The sequence below is a fragment of the Halyomorpha halys genome, unplaced genomic scaffold, assembly GCF_000696795.3.
Source record: "Halyomorpha halys isolate HHAL.00 unplaced genomic scaffold, Hhal_1.1 Scaffold111.1, whole genome shotgun sequence".
Lineage (NCBI taxonomy): Eukaryota > Metazoa > Arthropoda > Insecta > Hemiptera > Pentatomidae > Halyomorpha > Halyomorpha halys.
In genome coordinates, this window is record NW_027109684.1 from 2277102 (window position 1) to 2290388 (window position 13287).

Consider the following 13287-nt stretch of genomic DNA (forward strand, 5'->3'; position numbering starts at 1 on the left):
TTGTTTTTAGTGGAATATTTAAGTCAAGTACGTTTTCAAGATCAGTCCGAAAATTATTCCAGTTTACCCGTCCTGTAACCATTGAAGGGGGAAAGGGTCTAGCAATAGGATTAGAATGGATATGAAGTAGAACCGGGCTATGGTCTGAAGAGAGGTCATCTAAAGATTGAATTGTGGATTGTGATGTGGGTATTTGGGAAGTAACAAATATATCAAGGATATGCTAGTAAACTTAGATTTAGAAGAAACAGAAGGAATGAAACACACAGTATTTCAACTTTTATTTGTTATTTGTTACGGTCAATTAAAGTTATGGAAGAAATTGTATATTGTTCTTAAATAGTCATCGAGTGACATCGCCTATGGTCATTGAAAAGGCAATGTTGGACGGAGATAGAATTCAGGCTAACCAGTTAGTGGTTCCAGCCGGCAATTTTTTTAAGTTATTACACTCCTGAATGAAAACGTTCAATTCTTTTTTTCTTTCGAGTGCTCTCGAGAGTTGAAAAAACCGTGTTGGTTTTTTCTTTATTTCGACCAACAAGGCTCAGTGCTATTCATATAACATTCCAACTGCGACCAATATTAAATATAAATTTATTTTTTAGTTTTATTTCAGCGAAACTTGGATGGTTTTTTTTTCTCATATTTTTCCTGAAAAAATAAAAATATTGTATGGATGGTCATCGGAGTGGGAAGTCGATTTTATATTTGAAAAAAAAAGAAGGAAAATCAACAAGAACAATAGATATTGATGATCCTTTAGCATTTAAGTTCAAAATATCAAATTATTCGCACGATTTTAGAGGTATCATGAATGTCTCATTAATATATTTTACACTTAATTTGGGTATCTCCATTGGCCACCTTTTGATGAAATTAGAATCGTAGAATTGTTTTTTGTGCAGCCTTCCTACAACTGGTAGTAGATTTATGACTAAAAGCGAAGTAAAACTTTAGGTAATGAGTAAATTAAAATAAAATTAAGTAAGGTTTCTTCTCAGAGACGTAACGGTCGAGCGGGGTGGGCGGTTGAGACGTTGGTCCCGTTATAATGGCACAGTATATCAAAATATTTATTTCTTGGTGATCCTGAGAAATAAATCTTGACAATCCCTCCTCAGCCAGGGATTGGAAAAAGGACCACCAGGCCCACGTGCTGAAATTGTTCCTCCCACTAGTTTCCAATATCAAATTGATTACAGATACCTCACTTATTAATTGTTTTATTTTTCTTAATGAAATTTGGCACCAACTTTCTACTTGATAAATATTGAGGGATTCATATAACAAGTAGATTTTTTAAAAATTGAAAATAAGACGCAAAAGTATTTTTAAAAAAGTCCCTTGTTCAAAACTTTTGCAGGTTTCTTTTGGTCTTTATTGATATTAGTTCTATATTTATTTTTACATTTAAATTCAAGAGTTTTATGTTATAAAAATTAGATTCACTTGAAAGACAAGGTTTCAAACTATCGATTTTCGGCCATATCGATTAGGATATATAGGAAATCTGAGCACTCAATAAAGTATTGGTATAGTCCCTGTTACCGGTTTGAGAATCCCATTAAGACTTGAACAAAGAAGGCTTCTGATCTTTAGGTTTCATACAGTATTAGCTAGACAAACATAGTCCTCTTTGTAATCAGCCAGTGTTATCATTGCAAAATTTATAAACTAGTTTGGCTTTCTACTGAAATAAGATGTCTTAAGACCTTGATCTATATCCACGCAGCTACATGGAGTCAACGAAATACCTTAATATGAACCAGGATTAATATAGATATTTAGTATATCTTGGAAAGTAACCATATGAAATTTAGAAGTTCACACCACAATAGGTGTTCTCTAGTTTACAAGCTAATTAATTATCTTAATTACCTTCTACATTAGTGAACAATTGAATGTCTTATTTTACTAATTTCACTAAGCTGACCTAACTCTATTTGTCCAAAATAAATATTTTTTATAAACTTCATTTCGATTGTGCGAACGAATATTCTAATGATATGTTTATTTGTAGTCCATATAAACAGTGTTGCTTCTATCAAGACTGATGTTCCAGAAAGTGGATCTTAACTGTCTGTGGCCAATAGGAAAAAAAAATGGGGAGTGGACAGCTCAATGATAAGGCAATGTACTACTTAATCCAAGGACCTGGGTTCGATTCCGGCTGTGGCAGATAATTATTTTCTGTTTTGATGTAGCCGTGAGTCAGCCCTGGGGATCCAGGTCAACCCAACCTCATCGAGAGGGTATCCTTTATTGGTTAAAAATCTGAAGGTGATAAAAAATCATGATTTTTACTAATTCAACTCCTTGCACAACCGTTGGTCTTGTAACAGTACCTTCTTACAAAGTTTGAACATTTAAAATCACAAACTGTTTAAATCCTGTTAAATAGGATTCAAATATGCAATTTAGTTATAAAATGCATTCATATACAAATATATGCACATAATGATTCTATTTAATAAGGAAATTATCTATTAATTTTAAATCATTATTAACGTATAATTATAATTTAAATTTAAATCTGTACCGCTGCAATCTATGAAGGGTCAGGGGTTCAGTTCTTGTTAAAGAATTATAATTATAATACAGATCATAAATCTTTTAACTTTCAACCGACAAAAGACTTACAGGAAGAACAGTAGGCTCAGCCCCGTATTGGCTACGTAGCCCCTGCTTTTATTCCATTGTTTATTCACCGCATAAACCTTCAGTTCTTTTTCAAACAGATTTACAACCCACTCCGTGTCTTTAACCACATCACTCACGGACATGTCTTCCTTTTTTACTACACAAATATTCAAACCCCAAGTCAATGGCTTCTGGCTGAAATCTTAGTTTATGTTATTTTTTGGAGTGAGGTAAATAAAACATAAAACGGTATAATGAAAAACTAGTTTACTGTTAGATTAGCTTACTAAACGAATCTTATAAATTGGATGCACTGAGATGACAAAAATATGAATGTAGGAATTATATCAATGTACACTAAGTAAAATATTTTTTCGTGTTCATCAAAATACTTTTACTAAAGAGATAAAAAAAAGTTATAAAATCAGAAAGGATTGAAATAACTTTAAGATCACAAAAACAGAGAGAGAAATACTTTATTTGGCCTTGCTGCCCAAATACGTCGGGTTGCTATAACACACAGCGTACCCATCAGTCCATACAATACATTGACATTTTTTTTTCCATTTTTCAAACAATAATTATCAATAAACTAATACAATACATTTCAAAAACATTTTTTCTTAACAATATTTTTTCCTATATACATTGTTTACTTCTTTTCGCTCTAAGCCAATTAACAATTTACCAATTCGTCCAAGACACTATCCCCCTGTTTCACTCCTTCATACCTCTCCTTTCCAGTGCTCCGTAACAACCGTTTGGTCAATTAAGCAAATTAACTGAAATAATAAATAGAATCAATGCACCCGAGTTCGAATCCGGCTGAGCAGAAAATTATTTTCTGTTACACTGTGGCTGTGAGTCAAAAAAAGTGGAGCGTAATTCTGACCAAATCACCTCCTTGCTCAACCGTTGGTCTAGTAACACTCCTCTCTTACAAAGTACTGAACCCTTGCCCCATCATTGGTTGCAGCTGTATTATATTTTATTTTATTTAATCAATAGAAAGCAACGCATAAATAAAGCAGAAACTGGACACATCAGTAGAACAGTTTAAAAAAAAAATTAAATATATATAATTTTTATACAGCTATAATGGGTTTGTTATTATAAGCTAGGCACCAATATTTATTTTTAATCTGTACATATAATTAATTTTTTATTCATTTAGTTTATACCTCATTTCTTTATTGTATTGTGATTCTTTATTACTTTTTTTTTTTTAGGTAATATCTATACATAGTTTTGCATCTCTAATACCTTTTGTCCTTGGGTGTCAGAATGTATGTAATATTCCAATAAAAAAAAAATCATAAATAGATCACAGCTAAACTCACAAATTATTTTTATCTGAACGCCTCAGATTTATTACTTTTTTTGTTATCAGGAATCATGGCAACGCCGAATAATTTTAAGACTCGGAGGTTCCTTTTATTTCCAGATAACACATTTCGGCTCTCCTAACAAAAGAATATAAAAATGTAAAAGGCCAGTTTCTGTTTCATCAAGAACGATCCACCAGGAATTATTAAGGAGCTTTATTTCTTGAAAAAATTTAAAATCTTTTCTTCACTCTTCTCTCATTGTTCCCTGAATGGCCTAAAGTAGAAAACTCTCTAAAAAAGCTTTCATGTCACCATTTTTTTAAAGTAGAAAAAGAGAGCTGTAAATGGCTTCTTATTAAGATTTAACACGTCGAAGCTCAATGGGGCTATATTGTAATTTGTATTGACAATCCTGTCAGGAATTTCGTTACTTCGTAAAAAGTTTCTTCATTCATATATTTTAATTATTATCAATATGTAATAATTAATGATTATCAAAATATAATAATAGTATTACAGTGACTGTTTTAATATCCCATTCAGATATACATTTAAAATCATGTAATACAAATATTTGTTACTTATTATACAGAAAGAAAGATATACCCTTGAAATCCATACAGAGCAAAGGCAGAAAACAATAGCTTAAATTATATAAAATATATTTTCTTTCATGTACCTTGGTTCCATTGGAACAAACGCTTGGACGCTTTTCCAGTATTTTTGAATATAGTATCACCCAAAATAAAAACGCATCCTGATCTAAGGCCAGTTCGATAATATGTAATGCTTATAGCGTAGTATCATATCTCTACTATGAGTAAATTGTATACAATACAATAAATCAAGGGATGACCGTAAAGGAGGAACTCGAAAAAATTGCAAACGGCTGCTCAACTGTGTTGAAGTGCTTATAAACAAAATACTGATCTGACCATAGATCATATTAAAAGGGGAGAGAGAATTAATTGTGGATAGCGAAATACATTTTTTAAATTATAGATCAGAAAAGGCTTTTAAAGGTTATATCTCTTATAGCCTATAGAACATTTTTTAATTCTTATTTTCAAAAATATTAAAAATTATACTACATTCATCTATTGGTGGAAAGTGGGGGTTCAAACTTCAACTTTCCTAAACCATCTCTCATTACCTAGAAAAAATAACTAAATTTAATGTGTATACATGTATAAAAATATATTCAAAATAAATAATATAGATTGTATAATTCGTACAAAAGATGAATTAAGTAAATATGAAAATGAAATTAATATGAATAGAAAAATTAGACAAACATCGATACAAAACTAACATAGAACATATTTATTTAAACAATGTGCAATGGAGCATACCAAAATGAATGCTTAAGAGAAAATACAGAAAATTTATGATAAATGCTAAAGAAAACAAACATATCATCTCGAGCTAAGTGAAATTTTACGTAAACAAATATTTATGAGTAAAAGAATGTTAACGAACTGAAAATAAATATAAAATAAAAGTGAATAGAAAAGAAGAATGAAGAATTAAAATACAATAAAAAGTAAATAAATAGAAGATTTGAAATATTGCTCTACAACTATCCGCAAAGTAATAAAATGATGACTCAATATGGAGAAATGTATGAATCTTGGGGTTCAGGACGTAATTAATTTGCAGTAAGATACATACACATCTTATAATACGGACTGAGCATACATGCTTAATGTCATTCTTGTTTGCATTTTATAGACATTACCTATATATATTAAGTGTTTTTTCTATATTTTATTTTTTACATTCTATGTTTAATATATATAGTTGGGCACAACAACCACTTCCACCCAGTACACTTTAAAAAACTAATATTTGTGTCAAAGAAACATTTCGATTGCAAATGTACTATAACATACAACTTATATAATAAGATAAGAGTACATACTTATTATTATATAAGTTACATCGTTATATTACACTTATTAAGTTGTTTATGTATATAGCATATAACTTATTTTAGCCATTCTCTGTAATGTACTAATTTTTACTACCCTATTTAGAAATAGTAGTTTAGTATAATCGGCTACTTAATTGATTATTTAATTTTAGTTTCCTTCTATTGGGAGTATATTGACTCCTGGAAGACAATTTGTACTACTTCATTAGCAAAAGAATTTCTTTCCTCCACTTGATCGAATGATGGCTTAGCCTTCAGTATCCTTATTAAGCCAGGAGACAAGGCTTAGCAAAGATACCGATGGCTAAGCCATTTGGTGTCCTTTGCCGTGTAACTGGGGTCTAATAATTAAAAGAACTGATATAAAGGGACGTATTAATTATTATGGAATTAACTTTTTTTTTTAAATCACGGCTTCATATCCCTGAAATGAGAAATGAACATATTATAAGTCACTTTCAATTTTCGATCTCAACTTCTACCATCAGAAATTATTAGTAACCACACAATTACAAAGTTGTAATTTGTCATGTTTAATAAATTAAATTTTTACTTTTTATTCCATATTTATTTCTAATATGGTTGACGTTTCTGATCTCATTTATTTATATTTTTCTGGACCATTTGTTCATTAATTTTATGCATATTTCTATTCTCCTAATTTTTAAAAAAATAGGAAATCGTAAAACCTAAAAGTTTTAGTTTCTACAATTAAATGAATATTTATGAGTCAGGTTTCAAACTGCTGACTAATAAATAACATAATTAAAACATAACTAGAATCATAACACTGTTGTTCTAATACCTTATAACATAGAACGATTTTATAATTTAAAATTTGTTGAACATCCAATTAAATATCAATTTTTTTTTCTTATTCCATAAGATCTTAGAGTAGGGCTCTAGGCGACTGGCGGTTCCGCATAGTCATTAGAAAAATTTTTAGATTTCTTGAGCTGACGATAATTTAAATTTTATTTCTGTCCAGGATACAATAGTTTAACACAGTATAACAACACCATATTGATATGATTGCGTTCGGGATAGATCCGAAACAGTCTCTATACCGCTGTCTCTATTTCTACATTGTTCTCCTTCTGTTGATTATGATAATCATTATAGCTGAAAGGTGGTAGATTATTTTTTAAAAACAAAATATAAGTTACTCAATTTTTTTTTTTTTTAAATCAGCATTTCAATAAGCATAGCACATTGCTGCTATTAAAGATCACTTGAGTGTATATTGATATACTGAGTTTAATAAAAATGTTTAAAGCAATTTAAAAAAAAAATATATTGAAAAATGTTAAAAAATTATCCTATTTAATTGATAGAGGCAATTTGATTAATCGAAAATGTTGCTGTAATATTCCAGAATTATATTCGCCTTAAATATGTAATTTCAGTTTTATACTACTTTTAGTTTTTAAGTTATGCTGTTGACACACACGACATTTTGTAAGACTTGGTAGTTTGGACTCATGGGACCTCACAACGTGTATTTCTATCAAAAATTCCAATTCGAAATTTTTCATGATTGCAATACTTCCCCTTACTGGATATTCTTCATATGGGTTAGTAAAAGTAAAATTAGGAACTTTCTTAAGGTCTCGTCAAAAACTCCATTATCCAAATTTTTCTTGAAAGTTGTAAACCATTTAGTTATGTTCAATTTTTTACTAGACGGTTCACCCTGCCCATAATTACTGTCTGTCACATTTTTATAATAATCCTCCTCAGTGACTAGCTGTTATATGACTCCCTGTGATATTTTCGAATATGGGTTCCAAGACCTCTTTTGCCTTTGAAAAGAGATAAAGCAATCTTAATCATTAGAGTATGGAATTTTATCTTGCTGTTCACTTCCTTCATCTGCGTCTTTTCTTTGGAATTTCGGTAATAAAAGAAATAAATCGTTTTATCGATATTGCACCCTCTGAATCAGGCTATTCACTTTTTACTAATTCCTTTTCACCGCCCTCCACAGCATCCACAGATATAATAGAGGCAACAACTGCCTCTTGAACTGGCCCTCCAGTCCTCAGAACCAATTGTCTGACCAATTTCAAGGTTTTGTGTTGATTACATATCCATTTCCATTCTATTTTTTTTTAGAACTAAGATTATACCCTACACCTGTAAATAAATAGTAAAATAATGGTATAAAAATAGAGGACACGTTCACATGTAGATATAAAAATAATATATGAATTTCATTTATCACAGTAGGTTAATCTATAAATATTTAATATATAAAATCAATCATGAAACAATCCAATTTATGCAATAGCATGAAATTAAATACTCTATAATTAAATATTTGCGTTCATGTCATGAACAATGTATGAATTTACTCTTTGATTTTTCTTCACAAAAGGAAAGATCACTATTTTTTTTTTACTTTCCGGGACCTTTGATTGTTCAAACATAAAAATATTGCACAAAAAAACAAAACAAAAAAAAAACACTTTTCATGTCTATAAATAATAACAAATTTCTAAATTATAGATTAAATAAAATTATCGGAATATATACCTAATGTATATTTCTAATTAAGCATTATTAACCTGTTAGCCGAGTTGGACGTGTAAATACTTTTTGATAGACTATGTATTATTGGTAGATAACAACATAGTTAAAACCCACCCAAAGGCATCAAAAAGCAGTTCTACACCTAAACCATCACGTTTGAGTTGAAAGATATTTTCCAAAACAAATGAAAAACGATATTGGAAAAACCAAATTCAGAAAATGCGGAGTTTGCTACAAAAAAGGTGTTAAGGAAAAATCTACAGTTTTCCAGATTGTAAGGCAGCCATATGTATCAACGATTGTTTTAAAATATATCACATAAAAATCGAGTGTTGAATTTTTACTTAATATATATTTTAATTTTTTAAATTTCGTAATTCTATTTTATTTGTGTGTTTATGTTTGTTGTTCTGTAATTTTTAACTTTTTTATTGTGTATCTAAATAAAAAATATATATTTTTTGTAATCTTTATAATTGTTTGTAAAATTTATAATTTTTTAATTTCATTAATTTCCATTTTTATTGGTATTCTTTTCTATTTGCTTGTAATTTATATATAAGTAATCGAAAAAATATATATTTCATAGTATTTTCAATTTTTTAGGCATGAATAATAATTTTAAAAAATACGTCCACCGGGCATGACGTACTGCCAGGTCCTAGTTAAGGAGTTCACACCCGTTAAATGCTGCGTAAGTAAAAAGGGAATTCCCCCGTTAACAGGTTAAAATCATAAAAGCAATTTTTATTTGGTGCCGTAAGATATAACAGACATTTTGGCGTAAAACATGCATTTACATCCTTATAGAATAACAGGTTTGCAAAAAATGAGGCAACATCAGTTAGTAACAGGTTTATGGAACATTATATGCCAAAAGAAATAGAAAAATGTATTCAATTAAAATTTTCATGAGTAAAAAAAATATGCATATAACAAAGGAAATGCAATTAAAATATACTATTTGGAAAAAATATAGCCAATACAATCAAATATAGAAAAGTGTCGGAAAATAATTGACTGCAGAATATCCTACGGGGACTCGGTATGGTAGAAAAAGATGCGGAATTACAAAAAAACTTTGTGAGTAATATCTCACTATTGCTTATGGACTAAAGTTGATCTTTTTTTTTCCTATTTGAAATAACGGAATCTCAATCGTAAACTCCTACAATTATTTATACTTTTTGAGCAGAAGTCATGCAGAATATTTGTTCCGACAAGTGAAGAGGGTGTATTTTTATTGGAGCGGAATAATGAGAAAAATACTTTCCTTCCACTATGCTTTTGAATATATTTTTCTAGCTAGACTGAGCTTGCTTCACTTGCTTTTCTCATTTTGTATTTAAGTGGTTTGTAAAATGTTATCAATAATACGTTATATAACACAAATAAACCTTGTGAGTACAACGATACCACAAAACTAAAAAATGTATAAGAGTTATTTTAACGAAAAAACCTTTATGTGTTTTTAAGTTTAAACTATTGGATTTAAGAGTAAAATTATTTTTACATTAATTGTTTAATTTAAGTAATTAAATTATTATTTTATTTAATATTAAATCATAGCTTATAACATTTTAATTCAGTGGTTACCAACCATTTTGGTGGACTAACTCCTACCTTATCAATTGATACAAATAGAACGTCAAATATCGTCTTTTCAGCAGTTTAGCTAGAATAGGTGTATGAAGCATGCCCTCAACCGAATTGCTGTACACACTTCACTTTGGTTGGCTGGTTGGGTTGGAGTGGACTGTATAATTGACAAATGAAACATGTTTAAATGTAATAAAATTCTATTATTTTATGTTACAAGATGTGTAGGGGTGACCGAAAAAAACATTATGATTAGATTTTTAGTAGAATTTTGTATGACTGGGCTATGGAAATTGTAGATCTAACATTGAGGTGGTTGATGATGATGTGGATGTTAACTATTGCTATGTGGACTTACTTCTTTCTTCTTTCTTCCTCCCGCATCTCCAAGCCTCCTCCCTCTGCTGCTGGGAACCACTCAAGTAAATCTACTCACTCATGGTGGATATTACCAATGAGTGAATAAAAGAAAAGGATGGACGCTTCTCTGGTTGAAGACAAGATGGCTATCTCACAACAATCTGGGTTGCTTCTCTTGCCATCGAGAGCGCTGGAGCAGGTGAGATTTGGCTGTTGGCCACATGGGGGCTACTAATCTTATACATGGCAGCCTTTCCGATTCAACTATTCGGTTGCCATAGGTTACCCGGAACAATAGGATACGTCTACAAAACCTGTGAAAGATTAAAGAATATCTGAAATGAGAAGATCAGAACAGTGTTGAGGTCACCTGCAATGACCAAGATCGTGGTTGGGGATACACTGCTTTAACCAATCGATCATAAATTGAAATACATATTATTTGAAGATACGTTAATGACTTTTATTAATTAACCTTCTTCATTTCTTTGTGGACCTTAGATAGCCTAAGACTTTGAACTATCACCACACTTCCTCTATTGTACATACATAAATAAAAAAAAATAAATCTGAGGCGTAGATAGGTTCAATCAAGGTTCAGTCTCATATTATTAGTATTATGACCATACGATCCTTGAGAGAATAAGTGGTGTAACTCATTTTATTCTCATCAAATTGATGTTTTGTTTTATTTATTTATTGAAAGTTACAACAGTATAAAAAAATAAAATAATTAAAAGTGATAAATGTTTCAGAACAATGATAATCCTAGCTAGCATGGAACTATTGGTGGTACTTTAATCATTGCATTAAATTAGAATATCCCTTGGCTACTCTTGTTTTCAGACGCCTTGGAGAATCATCAGGTATTGTTAAGAATGAGAGATTAAGAACTCATTGGGTGAAATGAAATTTGGTCATGAAGAATAAATTTGCAACGAACGGGATGTTGAAGTCTTTATGGATGAGTTATTTGTGACGCAATAAGGACCATCAAGGATTTTATGTACGATTTTGAATTTTAAGGATTAGATACGGGAGGAATTTGATGATTTTGTGGAGCTCCAAGGCTTTATCCCGTATATGTTAATTGGTTTTATTATCGTAGTGAAGGGTTTTGTTGTAGTGAATAGAAAGTTTAAAGCGTTGTCAATTAGATGTTGTATCAATCGAAATCTACGAGCAGTGTCTTATCGTTTCAGTCTAATTTGGGGATTCCAAGTAAGTCTTTTGTCAAGAAGGAGTCCTAAGTAGCAAATTTGTTTTGCAGGCATCAGTGGGATATCAGGAAATGATACTTTCAGACAGTATAGTAGTGGTTTACGATAGGGAGTAAAGGTAATCTAATAGGATTTATTTTGATTTTACAATTGTGATAACATTCTACAATGGATGTTTTGTGTGACTGCAGTGTTCCTAGCGCGGTAGTAGGTTTATTGTTTACAGAAAATACACTTGTGTCATCAGCGTATGTTTTTAGGACTGAACTACGGTGGATTCGGATATCAGAAAACCTCTCAGAAAATGAGACCTATGATACTTCCGTGAGGATGAACCGGAAGACTGAGAAAAGAGGTGTAGGCTAGTTTATGATTTACTTTAAAGATTCAATCAGAGAGGTAGGAACGGATAATGAATAAAATTAAATTAAAACAAAAATATTATTTAAATAACTGTCTAGTAAATTAATATCAGATGCTTTGAAATTGTTAAATATGCTTGTGACTAATGGTTATAATACAAAAAAAATTATTTTAGTTTATTTTTGTTTACTATAAACATGTTGCGTGTAACCCAAAACTGTAAGTTGGACTTAAACTAATTTTTCGTTCAATGAATTATAAAATGTTGTGAATGCTTTAATAACATTTAAACCTCATAAATAAAATTTTACTCAACTCAACAAATAAATAAAAACTAAGTAAATAAATCCTCTTTACAGTTTAGGTCAGATACAAAAATTAAAAAAATACTTTTGTTATTTTTCGTCTTTTCATTGTTGTTGTATATACAAATTATCCAAAATAATTAATAGTATTTACTATGTACAGATTTTAAATTACTATCAAAGAAACATGCCTTCATTTGGAACATTTTCTTTTTATCATTTTTTTTTTTTTTTATAGAATACAATCAATATAATATGCTCAATACGTTCGTGCACTCTTCCTCATTTGTACAAACGGAATGTAAATGAACATTTTTAATCCGGAATGAGGTATTATTATCGTACATCTGGTACATTCCAACGAACACATTGACTACTATCGTGCCTTGTATAGCCTCAAAACACACTTAGGGTGATGAAATATTAAAATCTCAAGCGATAACATATCTCTCATCTTTGCCGATTTGGCTCATTCGAAAATGGCGTGATCTTTGGATGTTGCATGAATCCTGGTTAGGTGTTCGTGAGCTGACCCATAGATTTACCTGTTTGTTTAAAAAAGAAAAAAACCGTATATTTTAATACAGCATACTTATAATTAACTTATATTAATGTTTAAATCATTAATTAATATATTACTTGAAATGGCAATACCAGTTTTTATTAATTCCAATAAGTTAAGTTAAGAACTAAGTAAAACAAAATTTGGGAAGCTATTAGTTAATTTTTTCTGTTACATTTATTTACCAAAGTAAATCAAATACAATCCTTTATACTACAAACAAAAACGTTTTACTACAAAAATAATTTTAATATGAGTTCAGGTATGTTAATAATAAATTCAAAAGTCAATCAATGGGAATCTATTTATTTTTTTATCTTATTATATCTTTGATTATTCAGAATCAGGAAAAGTTGCATTTCTTTGCATTGGCATTGTTGCATTTCATTGCATTGGCATTGTTGGTAACGAGCTTGCAGACAAAGCTGCCAGAGAGGCACTC